Raw genomic sequence first — 19167 nt, 5'->3', positions numbered from 1 at the left:
GGAATAGCAGAAGGAAAACGTGGGGCCACAAGCATAGAGCAGGGAAATAAAGAAAATGGGAACGAATGAATAGAACACGAACTAGGACAAAGACGAAGACGAGGACGAGAGCAAGAACGAAGACGAAAAGGTTGATAAATGCAAGAATGAGTGAAACAAATAATATAAGGGCAAGTATGAAGAGAGAAGAAAGGAAGGCAAACCAAAAATGTAGGAAAAATATAGGATTAAGACCAATGCAGAGACTGAAGAGTAAAAAAAAAAACGATGAGAAACAATAATGAATAAACAAATAATATCAGGGCAAGGAAGTAGAGAGAAGAAAGGCAAACCAAAAATGTAAAAAAATATAAAAACAAGACCATGGCAGAGACTGAAAAGAGCAAGAGACTACAACGAACAAAAAAGGTGTACCGGGACAAGAACGAAACTGAAATTAATAAAAACTAATGAGAACTTACACAGGATATAAAAGATAAAACCAACACCTGCAAACCAGCAAAGTTGGATCAGACGACGAAGAACGAGAGTAAGCATAAGAAAACAGCATCGGAACTAGACCAAAGAAGACGAAAAATAAAAGTACGCATGATAAAACAAACAACGAAGACCAGCAACATCACCACGATACCGATGACGACGACATAAACCACGGCGATGAAGAAAGTAATGACAAGGAATAAAAAAAAGAATAATGAGTGAAGGAAGGCTGAAGACACACTGATAACGACGATGACAAGACCCACAACGAAGAAGACGAAGACGACGACGACGGAGAATAAGATTAATGAATGAATGAAGTTTAAGGCAACATAATAATAAACATGCCAGTAACGAAGACGAGGATGAAGATGAGAAAAGCCAAGGATGAAAAAGAAGTTGAAGGCTGGAAGAACATACCGATAGGGAGGACAACGACTAGGACGAAGAAGGGACGAGGAAGGACGATGATAATGAAGAAGCTGAAGACTGAAGGAACACGCCGGCAAGCCACAAAGATGCCTTATGGGTTTTATGGCCGTCATTCTCGACTTTAATTACACCAGACCTTAATGGCGGATCGTGGGGAAATGGGGAGGGAGGGGAAGGGGGATGTGAGGGCGGGGTTGGAGGGAAAGATTCCTCCTCTAATTAATCCTCCCGGCAAAGGCTTAGGTATATGGCGGTGAGTAGACAGTGTAGTGGAGGAAGCGTGAGAGAGAGAGAGAGAGAGAGAGAGAGAGAGAGAGAGAGAGAGAGAACCGTTAGTAGCTGGTGTAATGGAGGAAACGTGAGATAGATAGATAGAGAAAAGAAATGAGGTGAGCATATTAAGGAAGAGACAGAAGCAGACACGCATGCAGACAGACGCGCACACATGCACAAAGAGAAATTTAGACAGACATGCCGATAAAGAGACAGACAGACAACAATAAAAATACACAAAAGCAAAAAAAAAAAAAAAGACACCAAAAATACACACACACACACACACACACACACAAAGAACTTCGATACTAAAGTTCTTTAAATACATTCTAGGGGGTTGTCTGGGGTAACACCAACAGTGGCAGCAGTATCATTATCATCATCAGCAGCAGCACCTCTTTCAGCAACAGCAGAGGGAGGAGGAGTAGGAAGAGGAGGAGGAGGAGGAGGAGGAGGAGGAGGAGGGGAGGAGGAGGAGGAGGAAAATACGATATAAAAGAAGAAGAAGAAAACGAAGAAGAAGAAGTAGAAGAAGAACAAGAACAAGAACAAGAACAAGAACAAAAACAAGAACAAGAACAAGAAGAACAAGAAGAAAAAACAAGAAAAACAGGAACACGAACAAGAACATGAGGAAGAAAAAGAAGGAAAATACAGAACAAAAATGGAGAAGAAAATTTATTGGAAAGAAAAACAGGGAGAGAGAGAGAGAGAGAGAGAGAGAGAGAGAGAGAGAAGACGAAGCAGCAAGTGTAGCGGAACGAACACAAACATACAACACGGGAGGCGACGCAATACCATATAATTTAGGGCTATAAATCCTATATCGGACGCCTCTTCAAATCCCCCCCGAGTGTGGCTGATACGAAGAAAGTTATGAAGAAGAAAATGGGCAGTGTGGAGGGGGAAGCAGGGCACCCACTATTTGTTTTGAAGCCATGACGATGAGAGGGAAGGAGAGGGACGGAGGGAGGGAGGGAGAAAAAGAAGAGAAAGGAAGGAGAGGTACAGAGAAGATAAAAAAAGAGGATGAAAAGCTGGAGTAAGGAGCTTCAGTTCAATAAAGACAGGGATACGAAAGGTGTTTAAAAAAGAGAAAAAGAGAAGGGAGAAGAGAAAGGAGGGAGAGAAACAGAAAAGAGAAAGAAAGAGGATGAAAAGCTGGAGTAAGGAGCTTCAGTTCAATAAAGACAGGGATATGAAAGGTGTTTAAAAAAGAGAAAAAGAGAAAGGAAAAGAGAAAGGAGGGAGAGATAGAGAGAAAGAGAGTGAAAAGGTAGAGAGTAAGGAGCTTCAGTTCAATAAAGACAGGGATATGAAAAATGTTTAAAAAGAGAAAGGAGAAGAGAAAGGAGGGAGAGGATCAGAGAAAAAGAAAAAGAAAGGGAATGAAAGGTAAGGAGTAAGGGGGCTTCGATTCAATAAGGATAGGGAGATGAAAAGTGTTTAAAAGAAAGAGAGACTACAGGGAGAATTTAGGAGTTGCTTTGTGTAGAAAAATGATACAGAAAGAGAAACAGGGAAAGTTGATTTGTCAAGTATGTGTGATGGGAAAGAAGTAACGACGAAGACAGAGAGAAGAAGGAAGTGGAAGGAAGTTAGATAATTATTGCAGATAGAGGAGGAAGGAGAAAGATATTGAGTGGATGAAAGAGAGATAATGAATGAGGAAGACGGCGAAAGAAGGAAGAAAGAAAAAGGGTGAGGATAATACGAAGAAAAAGAAGAAAAACAAGAGATGCTGGGAGTTTGAAAGGTGGAAAAGAAGGTCGCTTTGGAAGAACTGTTGAACGGGAAGGAAACGCCGGAGAAAGAGAATCAGGGAAAGGAGAAAGGGGGAATGGATGATAGGAAAGGTAGGAAAAAAGGGGGCAGAGAAGGAAGGAGCAAAGAGGGAGCAGGGGAATGGAAAGAAAGGGAGTAGAGGAAAAGATGAAGAATGAAAGAGAGAATGTAGGGGGCTGGAGGAGAAAGGAGAAAATGGAAACGTATGATAGGAAAGATAGGAGAAAAGGAGGAGACAGGGAAAGAGCAAAGAAGGAGGGGCATGAAGAGGAAGGAAGTGGAGGGAATGATGGTGAGTGAAAGAGAGTAGGAGGCAGAATTGGTGAGGCAGGGAGAGGACAGAGAGGGAGAGTGGGAGGGGAAAATGGAAGAGCTGGGAGAGGAGGGAGAAAGGAGGGGGTTAACGCAGACGAGGCAGGCAGGGAGAGGAGGAAGAAGGGGGCGAAGATAGAGAAGGGGGGGAGGAGGCAGGCAGGTTGGTGGTAGGTAGCGGAGGAGAAGGCAGGTGAGAGGTCAGGCTCAGGCATGTGATAACTCCATAATTGCTAATAGGCCAAGGGGGATAGGTGATGGTGGTGGACATTCTCTCTCTCTCTCTCTCTCTCTCTCTCTCGTTTGTGTGCGTGTATGGGAGAGAGAGAGAGGCAGGGACACAGGGAGAGGGACTGCCTACATTGCCCGGGGGTGTGAGTGATCGGCGGCAATCGTGTCTCCGTGGCCACCTTAATGACGAGGCTGCGGTGTGTTGTGGGTTCTCGAGGGGTGACGAGGAGGAGGAGGAGGACGAAGCATGGAAACTTTGAGGAGCTGGCAAGATTAACACTCGTATTATCAAACGCTGCGGGCTCTTGTTACAATTGTTTTCAAAGGCCACAGAGGAGATACGGCTGGTTGTCATGAGTGTTTTTCCAGTTCATGGCGGAGAAGCCTTCCAAAACTACAATCAGGGTCAAGAAACCCCCCATGGAAACCACTACAACTTCTACAAGAGCCTTTTCAAATAGATGCACTAAGGTTTCGAAGGGTTTAATAATATGAGCTTAAGTCTGTTGGCTTATAACAAGGCTGCCTGCTTTTGTGATTCAAGCAATTCGTTAGGAACTTCAGTGACCCGCCGAGAAGATCAAAGCATTACATACATACGAACATACGCATACGAGCGAGCTGGAACATTCACTTCACTCCTGACGATACAAAGTAATACCTGTCAATGCGATTATTAAAAGGGTTATTCATTAAGTATCTCTACATGAAGGTTGTTCCAGTGACGACTCGAAAAAAAGCTCCTGCCGATATCTGAGGAGGAGGAAAAGGAACAAGCAATAGGAGATGAAGCGGACGGTGATGGCAAAAAAAAAAGCGAAAATGTCATAAAAAAAAACACTCCAGAGAGAAAAAAAAAAGAAAGGTAACAACAGAGACGTAGAAAATAGCGGAAAAGCTAAGATAAAAAAAATAACTGAAAAAAAGATAAAAATAGATGAGAAAAGAAGAGAGAGAGAGAGAGAGAGAGAGAGAGAGAGAAATAAACCTAACAATAGAGAAACACAGAAAACAAGTTGAAAAATCGAGACAATGAAAAATAACTGTAAGAGAAAAAAATATAAGATGGAAGAGGAAAATAGCACTACTAGAACGCTGAAAAGTGGAGGGAGGGCCTGGGGTGGACTGCAAAAGTGGCCTGGGTCTGGCAAATAAGTGGTCAGAGCGGAGGAGTGAAGGATGAAATTAAAGCTCCACTCTATATATCTCTCAGCTCTCCAGTGGCCTCGTCATTAGCGTCATGTCCATGCCCTGTTTATGGTATGATTGTGTGAATTACCATATAATTCCTGTCAGTCTTACAGTAGGGGGCTCGTAGAAAGGAGGGGTGAGGGAGGGTAGGAGGAGGCGAAGGTGGGACAGTAGGGGGCTTGTGGAAAGGAGTGGTGAGGGGGGGTAGGAGAAGGCGAAGGTGGAAAGTTGTGGGGTTGAGGAAGGGAGGGTAGGAGGAGGAAAAGGTGGGACAGTAGGGACTTTGTAGAAGGGGGGTGGATAGGAGGGGAAGCTGAGGTGAATAGGAGGTTGGAGAGGGAAAGGGAGGTGGAAAGGGGGGGTGAGGATGTGTCTGAAGTGGAGTCTATATAGTTTAGTCAGTCCATTTCTCCACCTTATCCAATCCCGACGTCCACCAGTTATCCTCTCCACTTCTCTCTTCCTTTTCCACTTAACTTCTCTCCACCTCTCTCCACTCCTTCCTTCCTTCCATTCAACCCTACCCCCCCTCTTCTCTCCGTCTCTGTCTCCCCGTTCTCCCTTCCCACTCTCTACGTAACTCTCCACTTTTACTACTTCTCCTTTCCTTGTTTTATCTTTAGTCTCTCTCTCTCTCTCTCTCTCTCTCTCTCTCTCTCTCTCCTCACTCCCTCCGTGCCCCATAAAGGCGGCCACGCTACCATTATCTTCACAAGGGGCTCAATCACTGTATTTTTCACCGGGGGTTCCTAATTGAGCCTCGTGTCATCGTGATTACAGTGCATTGCTGCCTCAGAATTCAAATGCCTCCCCGCCACCGCCTCGTCGCCGTCGCCGTCATCATTATCGTCGTGGTCACGTCACCCTAATCATCGCGTACGGAGCCACGACACTTATTATATACATCTCGAGACTCCGTTGTTGTATGAGTGTTAAGAAACGCAAACAACAGAAGCAGCAGAGAATACAACAGAAGCAAAGTCAGCAACAACAACAGTAACAGCAATAGCAACAGCCGAGATTCGAACCCAGGCCCGCAGATTCGTAGGTTGGCACGCTGACCACTGCACCAGAGACCCATGATAATAAAAATGGTATAGTATAAATAATAATGATGATAAAAAAATAATAATAATGATGAGACAGGCAAACAGGCAGACCAGACAGACAGAAGTGCAGACAGACAGACAGACAGACAGACAGACAGACAGACAGAAGGGCAGACAGACAGACAGACAGAAAATGCTAGGCGACAGGTCAGAGAGAAATGGGAGATATTAAAGATGCAAGAGATTCACCACAAACACAAGAGAGGTCCATCATGCCTGACGTGAACACACACACACACACACACACACACACACACACACACACACACACACTGAGTACAGGAATACGGGCTAGAATGGTGTTTTGAATGGAGGAAAGAGGTGTCAATGAAGAGAAATGGTGGGAGGGAACGAAAGAAAGGAAAAAAAGATGGAAATAAGTATAAATGAAAGGAAGAAAGGAAAACATAAAGCAGAAAAGAAAGGTATGGAGCACAAGAAGGAGGAAAGGAGAGAAACAGAAGGTCAAACGGAATGAAAAATGGAACGGAGAAAGAAAACAAGGAGAAAATATATGGATGAACGGGAAAGACGGGAGGAGAAAGGGATGGATGGGAGGAAGTTGGGTAAAGATGGAAGGAAGGAGGAAAGGCGGGAGAGAAGGAGAAAGGTATATGGATGAAGGGAGAGAGGGAGGGAGGGAAGAGGGAAGGGAAAGATGGAGGGATGGGGGGATTGGGGAGGAGGGGGTCAGCGGGCGGCCCTCATTACGGGACATCAAAGACACGACTCAGACGACAGCGACGAGAGGGCGGCCTTAGAAGGGTCTGACGAGGGCCTGAAGGGGGGGAAGGGTGGGAGGGAAGGGACTGACGGAGGGGTGGAGGAAAGAAGGGAAGGGGTGATGGAGGGACGAATGGAAGAAGGGAAGGGGTGACGAAGGGACGAAGGGAAAGAAGGGAAAGGGTGATGGAGGGATATGGAGAGGGAGGGAAAGGGTTGGTAGGGTAATGGAGGTAAGTATGGAGAAGGACTGACGGAGGAATGGAGGAAAGAAGGGAGGGTTGACAGGGAATAGAGGAATTGGGATAAAGGAAGGAGGGAAGGGCAGATTGAGGGATGGAGGAAGGGGAGGAAAGGGGTGGAGGAGGAATAGAAAGAAGGAGGGAAGGGATGATTGAGAGATGGAAGAAGGGAAGGAAAGGCCTGGTGGAAGGATGGAGGGAAGGGAAGGGAGGAAGGGATGAAGGGAAGATTAAGGTAGGGAGGGAAAAGGTTGATGAAGGGATGGAGGAAGAGAAGGAAAAGGCTGACGAAGAGATGGAGGGAGGCAAGAAATGGGCTAATGGATAAATGAAGGGAAGGAGAGAGGTGTCGCGATGGATGGAGGAAAGTAGGGAAGGGTTGGCGAAGGGATGGAGGTAAGGGAGGAAGGGTTGTCGGAGGGATGAGAGAGAGGAGGTAAACGGAAGGAAGGGACAGGGTTGATATTTAGATGGAGGAAAGGAGGGAACGAGGGAAGGGTTGATGAGGAGATGAAGGGAAGGAAGGGAGGCATGGCGGAGAAATGAAGAGAAAGAAGAGTTGAAAGAAAGGAAGGGAAAGGATTGACACATAGGAGGGAATAAAGGAATGACTGACGCTGGATAGAGAGAAGGACAGAGGAACTAACGATGTATGGAGGGAAGAGGAAAAGGAGAAGAAAGAAGAAAAGAAGAGGTAGAAAAGATGATAATTGGGAGGAATGGGCTAACGAATGCTTGGGAGGAAGAAAGGAAGGCCAACGATGGGAGTGAAGGGAAGAAGAGCAGAGGCTGACAGAGGGATGAAGGTAAGGGAAAAAACAACAGGAAGATAAAGGAAGGAAGGAATTGAGGAAGGTAGAGATGCCAAGTCTTCTGGAGAGGTAAAAAAAAAAAAAAGAAGACGAAGAAGCTGCTGGCGGGGTGGAAGGAAAAAGAAGGTTGCTGAAGAAATGGATAGGAGAGAAAAGAAGGGATAAAGTGATGCAAGAGGATAGAAAGAGAGAGGAAAGAAAAGAAGGAAGAAGAAAGATGTTAGCAAAGAAAAGTAAAGGTAAGAAGTAAAAGAAAATAATAAAATGGCTGAAAAGACTTACGAGGGGACATAGAGAAAAGAAAAGGAATGTCAGGGAGAAAAAATAGAGATGAGTGATGACAAGAAAGCAAAGGAAGGGAACTAAAGAAAACGGGTAAAGAAAATCCGGATGAAAAAGAAAATGAAAAAAAAATCGTAATGGAGTTGACAGGATGAAAAATAAAAACGGCTTGTGAATAATGAATAACCACAATGGGGCGGATAATGAGGTGTTGGTCATTGTACAAGTGGAATAAATAGATGCGAGGTAGAGTTGGGTTAAAGGAAAGAAGCAGAAGGCAAGGAGATAATAGAGAGGGCCGGGAGGAAAGGAGCGAGGGATGATAATGGTCTAGGAAGCACGAGGTGGTTGACAGAGATTAAGTGTGTGGGTGTGTGTGTGTGTGTGTGTGTGTGTGTGTGTGTGTGTGTGCGTGTGTGTGTGTGTGTGTGTGTGTGTGTGTGCAGGAGGAGATGAGAATAGTTATAAATGTATGAGTAATTGTACAACAGAGGAAAAAAAGGAAAGAGGATTGAGATGGGAGAAAAGAAGAGGATGGACAAAGGAATATAAGAAAATGTAGATGAAAAATGACGTGATGAGGCGATATTGCATTAGTTGGAGGTTTCTGGTGACTATCAGTGTAGAAGATTAGGAGGGATGGAAAGAAGAGGAGACGAAAAGAAAGGAAAAAGGAAGGAAGGAAGAAAACCGATATTAAGAAAAAGAAAGGAGAGGTACAATGATGGAAAGAAGAAGAGACGAAAAGAAAAAAAAAGGAAAAAGGAAGGAAGGAAGAAAACTGAAATTAAGAAAAAGAAAGGAGAGGTACAACGATGGAAAGAAGAAGAGACGAAAAGAAAAAAAAGAAAGGAAAAAGGAAGGAAGGAAGAAAACTTAAATTAAGAAAAAGAAAGGAAAGATACAATGATGGAAAGAAGAAGAGACGAAAAGAAAAAAAAGAAAGGAAAAAGGAAGGAAGGAAGAAAACCGATATTAAGAAAAAGAAAGGAGAGGTACAATGATGGAAAGAAGAGACAAAAAGAAAAAAAAGAAAGGAAAAAGGAAGGAAGGAAGAAAACTTAAATTAAGAAAAAGAAAGGAGAGGTACAATGATGGAAAGAAGAGACGAAAAGAAAAAAAGAAAGGAAAAAGGAAGGAAGGAAGAAAACTAAAATTAAGAAAAAGAAAAAAAGGTACAATGAACTATGAAGTAACGAAGGAGAAAACTGAAGGGGGTAATATGGAAGAAAAACGACAAAACTAAAAGAAATATTGAAAGAAGGACTTGTGAGTGAAGACACAACATGTAGATATAAACTGGGACTCTCAGTAGCTCAAAGAATCCCAGCTCTTGAATGTCACATAATAAGAGACGAGGAGAAAACAAATGAAGGAGAGAACATGAAGAGCGGTAGGAGGATGAAATGCGGATGTGATCTTAGAGACAAGGTGGAGAGAAAGCATTTTTTCTCTTTTAGGGGAGAACGGATGGAATAAAAGAGGACATAGGGCCGTATTATTAAACATTTCGACACCCAAACACACACATTTGACAAGGCTTTCGTATAGGAGTTTTGGGCCTTTCCAGAGGTACTTTTATGACCCTAATGGTGGTCTGACCCTTCTTCCGTACCATGAACCTAAAGAAACACTCTCTAGAACCGGACTGATCCCCTATTCGACCTTTGGAAATAGTTGATGTGAGAGGTGGAGGCGTTTCAGAATACTGATCATAGAGTTTTTAAGGAGTGGGAGGAAGGGACGGATTAAAAAAAAGGGATGAGCCGCGTCTAGGATGGAGAGTAAAGGAATGAAAACCGATGATGGATTTTGAAGGAGAGGAGAGCAAGGCGGCGGAGGAAATGAGGAGGGCGTTATTAATTGCAATCCATCACTTGATAAAGAAACATGGCAAAGATTTAACACTAGAATCAAGCCTCGTTCGTGGGGCGCCGGCGATAAACCCACACACACACACACACACACACACACACACACGCACACACACTTACACCCCACCCACACCCACACCCACACACACACACATGCTGCCTAACTGTCCCTTATATGAACATGGGTTGTGAGAGGAGAGGAGGAGGAGGAGGAGGAGAAGGGAAACCGATAAGGAGAACGAGGAGGACGAGAAGGACGAGAACGAATTTGAGGACGACGAGATGGAGGACGAGGAGGAGGGGACCCAACACCACCATCATCACCTCCACCATCACCACTGCCGCCGCCACCACCACAGCCTGACATCAATAATTATCTTTCACAACTCGGAAATAGCAGGGCGGGACGTGTCAGGTACCCCGGTCAGCCAGCAAACAGGTGATGCGGGACCCAATCAGGTGGACCCAATATACTGCCCCTAATCCTCCCTACCCCCCCTCTCATTGGCCCCTTTCAACCTTAATTTCCTTCACTGTCTTTTTTTTTTTTTTCGTTTTTTTGGTTCTCGTGTTATTCTTCACTGTAGGGTTTTGTACGTATCTCCGCCTTAGGTTATATTCAGGCTTCTTCTCGGGTCTTCTTTTTATATTTTCTGTGTATTGTATTTTATATCTTTTACTCTCCTATTTCTTTTCTTTTTTTTCCTATCATTTCTTTTTTTCTCTTTTCTTCTTCTTTTCCTTTTGCTATTTTTCCTTTTATCTGTTTATTTTCATTACTATTATCACATTTATTACCGTTATTATTGCCAATATTATAAGCATCATTAATATCTTACTCAATATTTTCTTTACCTTGATGATTATTTTTATTGCTTTCCTATTTTTATTCTTCTTCCTTATTTTCTCTCTTTTCTTCCTCGTCCCTTCCGTTCCCCTCCGCACCTCCTGTCATTATCTCCCCGAACCTCACTTTAAGGGATCTATGACGTGAGAGTTACCTGTGTGTCCCCTGAGCATCTGTAATTAGGAGGCTCAGGTGGAGGTGTGCAAAGAAGAGGACGAGGAGGAGGAGGAGGAGAAGGGAGAACGACAAAGACAGCGAGGAGGACGAGGACGAGGTTGAGGACGACGATGAAGGCGAGGACGACGGGGACGAGGACGAGGAGGAAGAATGACCACTACAACTAACAATATAATTATTCCGTCTGCTTCAACTAATACAACTTCTACAGCTACAACGAATACAACAAAAAACTAATATTAGCACTACTACTACTAAGCTTTTACTAATGCTGCTGCTACTACCATTACTGCCCTACTACTACTACTACTACTACTACTACTACAACAACTACTACTACTACCACTACTGTTGTTGCTTCTGCTGCGGCTTCTGCCTCTGCCGGTGCTATTGCTGCTAGTGTCAAGAGTAATAATGCTGATAATGATAATAATGATAACTCCAAAAATAATAGCAACGTCAATAATAACGTTAAAATAATAATAGCAATAATAATCATAATCATACGCGGTCCGGCAGTATTTCTTTCCCATATCTCCATCAATCTCTTATCAACCCTAATCAGCTTCCTTACGGCTGACCCATCCCAACTTCCCTCCATCCTTAACTCTCTCCCTGCTGCCATCCTTCCCTCCATCCCTCCCTCATCCGTCGTCCGCCTTCCCACGCCTCCTTCCTCTCCCCACACGTCTCTTCCTTCTCTCCAAATCACGTTCCCTCCTGATGTTATATTCCTTCTTCCTTTTCGCACGTTCTTTTTTCCTTTCTCTTTTTTTTTTTCTTCTTATCCGCACTTCCTTCCTCTCTCTCTCCCACCATCAATTTTCGTCCTCTTCGTCTCTCGTTATTTTTTATTACTATTCCATTTATCGTTTTCTCTCAATACTTCCTTCCTCTCTGTCGACTCTCTCCCACATCAACTTTCAGCCTCTCTATGCCTCCTTTATCTCTCTACACACATTTGTCTCCCTAAAATATATCAAACTATATTTTCTCTGTCTGTCTGTCTAACTCTCTCTCTCTCTCTCTCTCTCTCTCTCTCTCTCTCTCTCTCTCTCTCTCTCTCTCTCTCTCTCTCTCTCTCTCTCTCTCTCTCTCTCTCTCTCTCTCTCTCTCTCTCTCTCTCTCTCTCCGTCGCTTCGCCATTGGTCAGAGCTAACGCCTTAACTAACCATCGGAAATAGTTTACAAGATCAGCGTCCGCCAATCACGACACGCCTGGACGAGCTGAACAACCAATCACGGCCGCGCCCTCTGGTACCCGGTAATTTGTATTTAAATCCGCGCGAGATTGACGGTCATTAATTGTGTATGTTGACGTGGATAATGGAGGCGGGCTGAGCAAGGGTGAGGAAGAGTGGACGGAGCCGATAGAGAGCGTGGGTCAGGAGGCTGGGAACGGAGGAGGAGAGGGAGGGAAGAAGTGATGGAGCGAGGGAGTGAGTGAGGGAGTGATCGGGGGTGGATCGAAGAATAAAAAAGATGGATGAAAGGGTAAAGATATTGTATTTTGCAGAGAATGTGGATGAGAGAAAGAGTTATAGTGTTGAGAGAGAGAGAGAGAGAGAGAGAGAGAGAGAGAGAGAGATACAGACAGACAGACAGACAGACAGACAGACCTGCAAACATCATTATAGCAAGATTTTCCCTGCCAAATGTTTCTTCTTATTTTTCCTTGCCCTCCTTCAGTGAACACAACCAGAGACCGCAGACACGCAGACATAGATCATTTTCTCGTCTGCGGTGCAATCCTCACGTCGCTGCTCATTCCTTTTTTCCTTCCTTCATCTTTCTTCTCCTATTAATGGTGTGGACAGAACAAAACCAGGACCCTACGAAACGTAACTACATACATCATTTTCCTCGTCAGCGTTACGGTCCTCACGTTGCTGGGATGCGTGTGGCCATCAGGAGCGGGCAGACAAAACAACCAACACCGCCTACTGTAAGTGCTCTTTCTTCTTTCCTTTTTTTTCTTCTTCGTCCTCCTTACGTCCTCCTTCTCTTCCACCTCCTTGGGTCCAGAAAAGTAACCATACATGTTGCATGCATGGGGAACCACTAAAAGCAGCACAGGAGGATACAGACTTTGCGGTCACTATTACCAGTGACTGGAAAGACACAAACCACTGTAAAGCTGCCGGCAAAAAATAAAAATAAATATTATACTCTGGTTCCTAGCGAAGAGCATAATGTGTAAGATGCCGGGAGTAATGCTTCCCTTATATTACTCAATGGTGAAACTCCACCTGGAATACGCAATGCATTTCAGGTCCTCTATTACAAGGACGTTAAATTGATCGAGAGAGTACAGCTACGCTCTACGAAAATGATACTATCATTGAGGATTGAACCTAATGAAGAATGTCTCAAGCGACTCAATATCTTTACGTTAGAAAAGAGATGACTGAGGGGGTTTTAGGTACATGTCTTCAAATACCTGAACACGTTCAGTAATGTCCATCACTCTTAAGATTTCATGTGCCCCAAACTAACCTGAAAACTAGAAATAATGGTGAAATACTTCAAACGAAGTGATGCAGTATAAAGGTATCGATTCGGTATGCGGTATTTCTCAAACAGAGTCATCCGCCACTGAAACAACCATCCTGAAAGGGTTATTAGTGACAACACGATCAACTTCTTTATGAACAGTATCTAACGTACCTGCGCGCACGTACAAAATTGCTTAATCTGTTCCGTAGGTCACTCGAATGGCTGACGAATTGATTTATATCACTAAAACAGGCAGCTTCGTCATGAGCTAACAGGCTTTCTGTTGCCGTCTTTTCTATGTTTTTAATGTTTCCTCTTCCTCCACCTCCTTCACCTTCTCCTCCTCCTCCTCCTCCTCTTCCCTTCGTGGCTACCCAAACCTGGTCACAAACAGGACCACGGCGCTACCCTTCTGTTGACCATCAGCAACACGACTGCTATCAACACCAGTCGTCTGTCCTCTCCCGCGGCTGTCATCACCGCTAACCATACCCTAGCTGGTCACTCCTCGGACATGATTACAGACACTTGTCACTTAAACACACCGATTCACCGTCGCGGGCTGCGTGACGTCCTGCCGGCCAGATCGAGGCTACGATGGTCTTGAGAACGAGGAGGGTTGATTGGACACTCACAGAGACACCAAGTATTTCCTTTCTCCCTCTGTCCCCCTCTATCTATCACCGTCCCTTGTCAATGATATTAATTAGGGACCGCGCGGCTCCTCGGACAATACCGTTCCTCGGGGTCCCGGAGAGGTGCTGCTGCTCTGGTGGGAATCGTGCGGGTGATGCAATCAAGCCTCCAGGCGCCGCCAGGTGAGGGAGGGAATAACTACTCGCCGGGAGTTTGTGTGTCACTGTGTGGTGTGTGTGTGTGTGTGTGTGTGTGGGGGGGGAGAGAGAGAGAGAGAGAGAGAGAGAGAGAGAGAGAGAGAGAGAGAGAGAGAGAGAGAGAGCAATGATGCGCAACTGCGCAATGCGCAACACCCCAGCAGTGCTCCCGGGCATCCCCCTATCCACTCTAATAACCCCAAAGAACTCTAAAACCCCACTAGCAGGAGACATTCCGATTCTTCACTCTTAAGCCTACTCCTGCACTCTCCCCACCTCCTCGACACATTAATAAGTCACCCTATACTGTTCTTCTCACACTTACATCACCTTGCATCTCATTACACCCACAGCTACACTACCAACCCCAAGACCCAGAGAATTATAATGTTTTCAGTATATCTCTTGAGTTCACTAATGAGCCTCCACCAGTACTGTTCCACCCTTAGCCATACAGTCCAGTCACCCCAGATGGTCCACCCTCACCCACGCCCACGCCTCCGTACCCCTGGGGCGTATGGGGCAATTACGGGGCGGCTAACGTGCTCTATTGTCCCCGCGATGGGCCAAGGGTGAGGCAGCAAGAGCATTGTCTCCTCCCATGACCGCAGGAGACTTGAGAACACCTACAAAGAGCGTCCTTCAAAAATGCTGTGGGTGAAATGCTTTTTATTTTTGGTGGAGGGTTTTCACGCACGTCAACGGAAAATTGCACTTAACCGTTCTGTTTTAGATGGCGATGGTGAAGAATTTTTGCTTTGTTTAGACTTCTTTTTTTCATTGATACGTTTATTTTTATTTTATTTTTTACTCTGTTGTTTTCCCATAGAGTATGGTTTTCCTAAGAGCGTGGGAAAGAGAGTACTGAAACCTCAATTGCCTTTTCTCACTTCTCTTGAATATGCCACAAGTGCATTTTGCTAAAACTGGACAATATACACTTTTTGTTTTGTTTTACTGTTGCTACTCTTCTGATTTATATCATCCATCCACTTATGTAACATTTTCGATAACAAGAGTCAGTTGGGATATAAATACAGTTCATAGAGTATAGTCAAATGCGCCTGCCCTGCCACACCCAATGAAATCGATGCGAACAAAGTGACAAGGGGAAGGAGGCTCAGGGTCATATTCTTCTACATTTCGGTGCCCAAGCACACATATTTGACAAGACTTTCACTGGAGTCATGAGTATTTCCAGGGAGTAGTTTTATGACCCTGGTAGTTTGACTCTTCTTTTGTATCATGAGCCTTAAGTAACACTCATTAGAATCCGACTGATCTCATGTTTGGCCTTTGGAAATAGCTGACGTGAGAGGCGGAAACGTCTGAGAATACCAACTTCAAGCCTTTGTAGTAACCACGACGACGAGGCATCGAACTCCCTCTCCCTATACGCCGCCTCAAACTTCCACTTTCACGGCCAGTTAGCGACGCGATGCTCTATCCCGATAGTGACCGAGGCACCTCAAAGGACCCGCTTATCGGTTCATGGCCCTGGAGACGACCAACGGGGCTCGAACGCCTGCCTCGCTCTCAGACACCTGACGTACCTGACAACAAAAGACGATCGGATAATTACAGGCACCCAAAGCAAGCGTGACATTACGATCTCTCCGTGGCCAAGCGATGGGGCAGAGGTAAGGATGAGACTCAGGCGTGTCTCTTTGAGTCAGACACTTCTATAATTTGGCTGACGCGGCGCCGTCCTGGGAGACAGAAGTTGGCAGCGAGTGGCTACAACACCTCCATTCAAGAGTCTCCCCTGCCTTGGTGCTCGTGTTGCTGATGGCGGCTCTGTGGACGGCAATGATTCACGGTTTTCTGACTTTGTTACCTAATCCGTCCCTGATAAGGTCTCATACGCCCACCATTTTCGCTTTTTCTGCGGTAACAGCTAGGCAGGTGGTGGAGGAGGAACTGTGAGGGGTGCAGCATCCTTGGCCTCCTGACCAGCTATATATATGTCCTTCCTGTCCTTCGGCTCTAAGCATCCCAACGGCCCTCATTTGTGTTGGTTGGTTTGCTATGGTTGCTCCCTCCCCACCACGCGACCTCACCTTCAGTCCATTCACTGGGTCGGATATTTATGTCCCCACTCCAAGGGATAAGGTACTAATATTTAATGTGGTCTGATTTTATGGAGGAGTTCAGGTATCGTCATCAAAGTAATATGTTTAACTAGCTGCATGTTAAAGAAAACAGCAAAGATGAAATAAAAAGGAAATGCCAACCTCATGATGCTGATGTCGTTGGGCTAATAGATAAATGTAAACGAATGCAGACCTCTAACAAACAGACGTCTCTCTCCTCAACCTTGTGTTTTTGTCCTCGAGGAAATTCCAGCAGAGAAATAAGGAGTAGAGGAGGGGGAGGAGGAGGAGGAGGAGGAGGAGGAGGGCAGATGACACATTAATCGATTATGCACTTCCATTACTAAACATGATGATGATAATGATGATGATGATGATGATCAGAAGAAGAAAAAAGAAAAAGAAAAAAGAAAAAACAACAACAACAACAACAACAACAACAAGAAAAAAAGAAAATGAAAATATATATTTTGATAAGAATTTGAGATTGGTGAAAATTCTAGAGTGGAGGCAAGGTGCTGGCAAAGGAGAGGAGCGGGGAGGACCCAAGCATCACCGTAAAGTAAAGTACACGATCCTCTCTACACGGGGCAGCAAAAAAGTTAGCTATCAGTGGAAAATATGGCGTGGGGCCCAGAGCATTTATAATAATTAAGATAATTCATCAAAAAAGATACGACTGGTCATTAGGATAAGTGGTGAGATAGAACCCGCGGTGAATGAACGAAATTCAATTAGTAGAAGTAGAGGTTTTTATACTTAATGAGAGAGGAGGAGGAACACACACACACACACACACACACACACACACACACACACACACACACACACACACACACACACACACACACACACACACACGTTACACTTTGTAATTTTGATATGTACATTTTCAGCCTAACGGCTGCCATCTGCGAAATAAACCGATTATTATTATTATTTACACACACACACACACACACACACACACACACACACACACACACACACACACACACACACACACACACACACACACACACACACACACACACACACACACACACACACACACACACACACATGTATATAATTAAATATATATATACGAATGTGTGTGTGTGCTAATTGACAGTCTGACTATTTGACTTACTACTGGCCTCTGACTGATTTGCCAAAAACAGTATTCAATTATTCGGTAAATCATTTATATGTTACTGATCAATAGGCGAATATACTTACTACCTGGCTGGATTATTAATAAATTCTAAAACAACCTGGGTATAAAAATGCATACATTAAATATATTAATTCAATGAGTGGGTGGTGGAGTAATGTTTTATACGTTGACTGATTCCCTGACTTGATGCCTGACTTGACTGACTGACTGACGGATTGACCAACTGTCCGGCCAGGCGATCGGATCTCCTCGATTTCTTTGGATTTTTTTTTTTTTTCCCGTAACCCTTGATGAAAGACTGCAGATTACACACCCGCCCCGCCACCACCTCCCCATCAGGAGCACAATTTATTAAGATACTAGCAGCAAGGAGCAGTACCGGCTCACCGCCCCCACCACTTGCACTGCCTCAGCCAGTCCCAGGACCACCACCACCACCACCACCATCCTTGCACAATTACTACCACCTCTTCCATGCTTTTCTTTCTCACCTGCGCCAGAGTGCATCATCTTCTCCTTCTTCCTCTTCTTCTTCTATTTCTTAATCTTCGTCTCTCTCTCTCTCTCTCTCTCTCTCTCTCTCTCTCTCTCTCTCTCTCTCTCAATCTCTCTCTCTCTCTCTCTCTCTCTCTCTCTCTCTCTCTCTCTCTCTCTCTCTCTCTCTCTCTCTCTCTCTCTCTCTCTCTCTCTCTCTCTCTCTCTCTCTCTCTCTCTCTCTCTCTCTCTCTCTCTCTCTCTCTCTCATTAATTTAACTCGCCCCTTTGCTTTCTGTGCTAACCAATAAGTAAAAATGCACAATCGGTAATAAATGCTCTCTATATTCCTTGGATACATATGTGAAGCCATCATGAATATGCAAATTGGATACTAAAAAAAATGAGAAGGATAAAAACGCATTACTTGGAGAGAGAGAGAGACAGACAAACAGGCACAGGGACGGATGGAAAGACAGACATAGAGAAAAAAAGGGTAGAAGGTAAAGAAATATGATCGGGAGAGATGAAGAGGGAGGGAGAAAACGGAACACGAAGAAAGCGAGGGTGAGGGACAGACCTTGGAGGAAGAAAGATTGACATACGTATTGAGAATTTTTTAAACTCTTTTGTGTGAGTGGTGGAGCTGGAGGAGAAGGAGGAGGAGAAGGACGGAAAGGTGGAAGAAGAGGAGGAGGAGTGGGTAAGGAAGAGGGTCAACCAGTCAAAAGTTATTAGAGGTAGTTAGTGGTAGTAGTGGAGGTACAGATGGTGGTACAGGTGGTCATGGTGGTGGTCGTAGTGGTGGTGGTGGTGGAGGTGGTGGCAGTGGTGGTGGCGGCGGGCCCATCGTGTGCAAGGTCTGCCCTTCATGGTAGTCATTATCCAGGGATAAATATCGGCCTCTTATCGTGGTCTTCCTTGTCTAATACCACGCTGTGCAGGACGCTTACGAGACGCGGCGACAATTAGTCAGTTGAGGGAAACACAGATGACCCCCTCGCTGTCCGCTCTCCTGCCACGCCCACCATTACGGGAGGGGGGGGGAGCAGAGGGGGAGCTCGGGAGGTGGAGAAAAAGAGACTGAGTGAGGGAAGGTGGCAGCATTGGGGCATGGATGGAAAGGTGGGAACGACGGCAAAGGAGGTGGTAGGTTGACCTGTACCTTTTTCGTCTCTCTCTCTCTCTCTCTCTCTCTCTCTCTCTCTCTCTCTCTCTCTCTCTCTCTCTCTCTCTCTCTCTCTCTCTCTCTCTCTCTCTCTCTCTCTCTCTCTCTCTCTCTCTCTCTCTCTCTCTCTCTCTCTCTCTCTCTCTCTCTCTCTCTCTCTCTCTCTCTCTC

At 45.0% G+C, this 19167-nt stretch overlaps 1 long non-coding RNA gene across 1 annotated transcript in view; it reads left to right on the top strand.

Moving 5' to 3' along the window:
• The window catches only part of LOC127000098 (uncharacterized), a 76234-nt gene that overhangs the window by 18127 nt on the left and 38940 nt on the right, over nucleotides 1-19167 (top strand). Inside the window, exon 2 of the long non-coding RNA XR_007753780.1 lies at nucleotides 12644-12718. This is a non-coding gene — a long non-coding RNA (uncharacterized LOC127000098). The remainder of the gene's footprint in view (nucleotides 1-12643; nucleotides 12719-19167) is intronic.

Source organism: Eriocheir sinensis, chromosome 17 (genome assembly GCF_024679095.1).
Source record: "Eriocheir sinensis breed Jianghai 21 chromosome 17, ASM2467909v1, whole genome shotgun sequence".
In the NCBI taxonomy this organism is placed as follows: Eukaryota; Metazoa; Arthropoda; class Malacostraca; order Decapoda; family Varunidae; genus Eriocheir; species Eriocheir sinensis.
This window is presented reverse-complemented; position numbering and strand designations above follow the sequence as displayed.